The sequence below is a fragment of the Sylvia atricapilla genome, chromosome 4, assembly GCF_009819655.1.
Source record: "Sylvia atricapilla isolate bSylAtr1 chromosome 4, bSylAtr1.pri, whole genome shotgun sequence".
Classification (NCBI taxonomy): Eukaryota; Metazoa; Chordata; class Aves; order Passeriformes; family Sylviidae; genus Sylvia; species Sylvia atricapilla.
Genome location: NC_089143.1, coordinates 72,585,263 through 72,591,262, shown reverse-complemented (window position 1 = coordinate 72,591,262; position 6,000 = coordinate 72,585,263).

The following is a 6,000-nucleotide window of genomic DNA, read 5'->3' as shown; positions in this document are numbered from 1 at the left end:
AGGGTGGAGGAAAACCAGAGAGTATCCAATGAGAGCTAACAAATAAAAGCATCAAGTCATGTGGCATATAAAAAGCATTCAGATTTTAATAAATTTTTGCATGGATGAAAAGAAATGTCTCCACTTTCTATAATTCTATCATTGTAATTTCTATAGTATATGTGATACCCTATACCGTGTTAAATCAGCAACATTATTTTAAAGCCTCTTTCTTATTAATAATTATTTGTATTACGGAGGAGACTTCAGTTCACAAACAAATACGAAGAACACAGCTGCTAAAATATGGACAAATACATAATAGTACAAAAAAACCAGTCAACAGCACAATCAATTATTTCAGCACACCATGTACATACTTACTTTCAATAAATACTTCTGTAGACCTCATGACAAAGCAGAAACATCAGAGGGTGAAGGCTCTCAAGTGCCTCTGCTTACTCATGGGGAGCACCTTCTCAACATGCAGAACATCTTAGAAAAAAGTACACGATGTTTCTTTGGGAGTCTCCGGGGGAATCAGTTCAGTGGAAGCAGCAGAGCAGCTCATATGACCAACTGCAGCAGAGGAGAGGAGCTGAGCTGCTGAACCGAGCTGAGAGTTCATTCAAGAACAGAACATGAAGGAGAACAACAAAGATTTCAGTCCGGACTGAAAGGAGACATTGAATGCCCTTGCTGAGAGATTACCCAAGGCTAAGTCATAGAAGCAAAAGACACGGAAACCAGGGACACAAAACCCTGCAGAAAAGGAGAAGGGAACTGGAGAGGATGTGCTGAAGGATCAAATAGGAAAGTAGAAGACAAATTGGGATAATACAGAGGCAGGGCAGCCAGACCAGACATGATCTCATGCAAACAAGTGCAGTGGATAGGTCAAAGGGAATGAGCAGGGACACTGACCAGAGAGGCCAGGAATGCTGGATGGAGCTTCAGTCATGCTGAGGTATGAGGCAGCTGCAACAGCCACCAACAAATACTTGGCTCAAATAAGCACCAGATTTAAGTACTGGAACTCAGTGGAACAGAATGGCACAGGGCAGCAAAATCATCTCTTTCTTGTTATTCCTAGGTATAAGGACAGAGTACTGAACAGTTTCATGGCCCATCTGTGAGAGAACACAGCAAAGGAAATTACATGTGGACAGCAAGACTCTGGCTTCCAAAAACTAATTAGTAATGTTCTCTCATCATGCATACTCACCATCCTGAATGATTATATATTCATCACATTATTTTCTTGTTTTGATTCTTCAGGACAAGCACAATTAAAATATCACTGTCTAGGATGTTCCGCTCTTCTACAGCTACAATCTTCCTACCTTAGTTGACCCAAGAGTTACAAAGAATAGGGAGATAAAGAGATTCAAATTCTTTGTTGTTTTACTCAGAGAAGAAACAATTCATAACTCTACTTCCACGTTCACCCCCGCTCAGTCCAATGGCAGTTCTGTCATTCCAGCAGCAGTGGCTGCACACTCCTGAACATTTATGAAAAAGGTACCCTTTCTATGATGGCAATTTTTTTTTTCTAACACAACTTAGGGTTTTGGACAGAATACCCCTTACACCAGCAGTGCAACACAAAAAACCCACCCCTGTGCTGATAATTACACCAGCTAACACATCACTTGGTAACTCTTCATTAGCTCTGAAGATGTAGAAAAGATTTGAAGAGATATAAGCTATGTAATAGACCCAACTTTGCATCTGACACTTCGCAAATCTGAGACTCGGTTTTGACTCAAGGGAAATTGCAATTTCACACATACATGGCTGCCCAGAACAAATAATCAACTTGCCCACAGTCAGATCTGCTGTGGGAGGCCCTCTCCAGATAACATCGTGAATAATCCCAGAATTAACAGAAATATGTTTTCATTGACTTACCCACATTCTGACACTCCATTTTCAATAACATAAGTAAGTTCAGAAGTCATTTCGAGAAAGGAAGTAAAGACTGCTAGGGGTTCATCAAGAATTGCAGAAGAATGCAAAATATTTTGATCACAGAATTAATTTCTTGCTAATTCATTTCAGCATTTTGGTCTTTATCATTTCAGGTGTAGCCTGAATTAATATTACATGCTTAAGCAAGAAACTCATGTCAGATAAGTATTATCTGCCAAGAAACCACTTTTTTATTATTCTTTAGCATGCAAAAGAAATATTTGATTTCCATGAACTCATTCTTATGTTCTTACTAACAACTGTGGTGGACAGCAAGTAATAACAGAGACAGGCCAGCATAGCAGTAAAATATGTGAACACATCAATTTATAAAAAGTAGTATTTGGTTATTATTGTTGGTTTTGAGGAGCAATCTTGCCAGCTGTCACAAAACGCATAAACAGTTCATAATCTGCAACAGTTCCTCGGACAGCTGCAAGACCATAAGGAACCAACTTTTATTCCTCAAATGAAACGTTCTTTCAGTCCAAAATGGACAGATATTTTAGAAAACATTATCAAAAAAATACAGCACAAAATCCAGACTTTTTAAAAGACCTGTGGGGTTCCAACCAGATAAAACTCAAGTTAAAATGCTTATTATCACTCACTACTTTCCAGAGCCCCTCCAGCTTCCTGTCTCCTCATAACTGTGTTATGCAGCACATGAAGGCCCCTAACAGCCATGGCATGAAGAGAGAAAAAAAAAAAACAAACACAGGAAAATCACATAAATATTCAGACTATGCAACATAGTTGTTCAGAGTTGATGTTTTCCTTTGCAAGAGCATGTGCAAACATTCTCCTCAATTTCATATCTGTGGGAGTTTGCATCCCCCACGTCCAATTTTCAAAAACAAACTCTCACAAAGCCTTATTCTCATAATAAACATCCCCAGCTACATCTCACCTAAATTTTCCATGGTGTTGAGTTTAATAAAAGCTGGATTTAGCACCATTATTTAGACAAGAATTGTTAAACAGTTTCTTGTAAAGAATCCTTTTTTTTTTTTCCCATCTGCATTGAGAGGCACAGAATTAGGTGTCTTATGATTCTTTGCATGACCATAGAAAATGAGATATTCTCTAACACAACTTAAAGATAAGTTTAAGTGATTACAGCATATAAACCCATTCTTCTGGAAGAGAAAAAAAACTTGACTGTTGGCAATACTGCCTTCTATGTGTAATATGAAATGGAACAGTTAGGGAAAAATACAACACAATGTTCAGAAATATTCAAAAATACTTTGTTCCTGTGAACAAGTTCTAGGATTGAAAGCTTTCGAGCACTATTATGAAACTGAAATAACAAGTGCTTTAGAAGAGCTTCTTTATGAAAGCAGGCACGTGGCAGAAAACAGTCCCATGCCAAGTATCACTGTTAGAACATTTGTATTCATGTTTGAACAACGTTACAGCTCCTGGTTTTCCAGCCTTTTTCATAAGTAAATGAGAACTAGATTGTGGTTTTTTTAGCAGAAACTTTGATAACAGAGCCCTGTCATGCTTCCTCGCTGAAGTTTGCAGTGCCTTAGGCTAATCTGGAAAGCCATCTGGAAATTACCAGTGATTAATTAGCTGTGAGCCTATGATGTGAAGAGGGCAGATGGAAGAACACAGCACTTCATTGCTCCCAGCCCTGCAAACCCTACCAGTCCAACGCCTGCTCTGTGTCAAGGTCCCAGTCTCTTTCCAGGAAGACTGACAAAGATTCAGGAATTCTCCATAGCAATTGTCTTTCCTCAGCTGCTTTTTCTCCCAGCTCTCTTCACAACGTTTTCAGTGGTAACAAACAATGTCTTAGAGCCACAATGGAAGGGAGCTGCACTAGAGTGTTTTCACCAGAAGTCCTGCCTTCCTATCCACAGAACTGAGAAAAAACCATCTTGGCTTTACATTTATCATTTCTAGACATATTCCCAAATGAAAAACTGCAGTATTTGAAACTTTTTTTTTTCCCCTAATGTAATAAGAGCATTTGCTTTTCCCTCCTAGCTCCTGTGCTTACACACAGATTCACTTGTCCATGTCACAGACACACACACATTTACTGCCCTTGACTTTCTGGCCAAGATATGGAAGTCCTTTACCAATGTCCTGGTCTTAGAAGCATCCTAAGTACAGTTGTAGACTGAGAAGGGGGGAAAGCAATTCAGCTTCACCTCCCCACTGAGCCTTCCACTCACCCTATCTCCATACATTTTAAATGGGAGGGACAAGATGAAATGAGTATCATAGCTGTTATGCAAAAAACAAATTATTCTGTCACTCTCTCCTCATTATTGTCAGCTACTTTTACTTAAAAATTAGGACAGATAAGCAAAGAGTTATCAGCTTTGATAAACATCTTCTCCTGCACAAACAGCATGCAGCACAGCAGAATAAATGTAAGTCTCACTTCTTTCAAATTTATGTATTTAATCCATAAGCATAAACACCACTGGAAACTGCACTTCCACAGGTTCTCCATAAAACATGGTCATAACTAATGACTTATGATTAACTTAAGATCAACATCATCAAATGCTGGCCAGAGGATGGCTGGTTAAGAAGAATTACAGTACATTTACTACTGATGTTGAGACAGAATTTAAGACAGAAGTTCTTCCATAAATGTTTACAAATATTTCACTGTACTTGAATTAAAATGATCTTTTGGTCTATATTAAAATATAAGGCTCAGTTCCTGCTTTCAAATCCTTTCTCTCTCTTTAAATTACTTGAGAGCCCCTGTTTTGGAACACCAACCTCCTGACAGGGAACACAAAAAAGCTAGCTGATGCCTGCTGAAAGAAATCTTTCCTTCCATACTGAGACCTGAAAACAGAGTCAACCACCAGATATTCTGTCATACTTGCACAACATCAGCTGTGCAATGTTCAGCTTGTCAAACAGCCCACTGACTAGCTGTTTTAAGGTAAATTTGAACTATTCTAGGAGCAGCCCAAACGTAGCTCAAACCATTATATCTAGTTTGTAAAACCTTTCCAGCTCATCACTATTTTCCAGGTGGATGAGTGTAAAGATCTTTTTTCCCCCCAACAGGATAAATTACATACAGACCCAAATCTGAGTCCACACATTAAAATACTTAAGCTCGTGACTATTCCATTACAAGGTGAGAAGTTCAAGGCTTTTGCTATTAGCTAACAGTAATATATGTGTACACAACACTTTGTTTACTTTTCCCTCCTATTCTTTCCTCTTCTCCCTTCTCCAAACCTTTTCAGTGTCCATGTCTTGACACGCTGAACTCCCCAGGTTAGGCTGCTTTTGATTTGCGAGGAGAGCTACGATAGTTAATTGCAGAGCATGGTCTTCTGTGCCTCAAACATTTTGTATTTATAGGCTCCTGATATAGTCCAGAGCAAGAGGCTAACCCACATTTAATTTGTCCAACAGGTTTCTGGTTAAAGTTCCATCAAATGGGTGACTGGAATCCCCCCGCTTCAGCTGGAAAAGTCACTTTGAAGGAGGCGTTTATTAGCAACATTTGCCTCAGTCACAACAGGAGGTCCTGGGCAAAATCAGCGCTTGCTTATAACAGTCAGACTGGGCCATTCCCCAGGGCCTCGAGTGTCAATAATAGGGTAGGTATTGTTGGGAATTGATTTTACAGCAGGTATAAAATGAAAGCCTTGCCTTCCCCCCGTCCTCATGTCTGCGACGGCCAGTTTGGCCCAAGGTCCGCATGAAAATTTAATGTGTGTGTGGTTTTGACTGCAAAATCCCAAACCAGAGTATCATTAGCTCACAGTCCTTTCAAGTGAAATATTCAGGAGTTAATTCTGAAAGGCTCTCACATTAAAACATTTCCAGCAGTAGTGTGAAGGAATATGTTAGGTAGCCTGTAACTACAAATATTGATTTCTCTCCGTGTTCAAGACAACCATTATTATCCTTCCTGGTTAGTTCATTGTCCCTGGCTCCAGACGCAGCAGTGTGAAATTTAATGTGCCACAAGAAATGATGAGCTTCAACAGGTGAAGCTTCTGACAATCATGGGACATTTCTAAGAAAATAATTTACCAATACGATCCATGACAC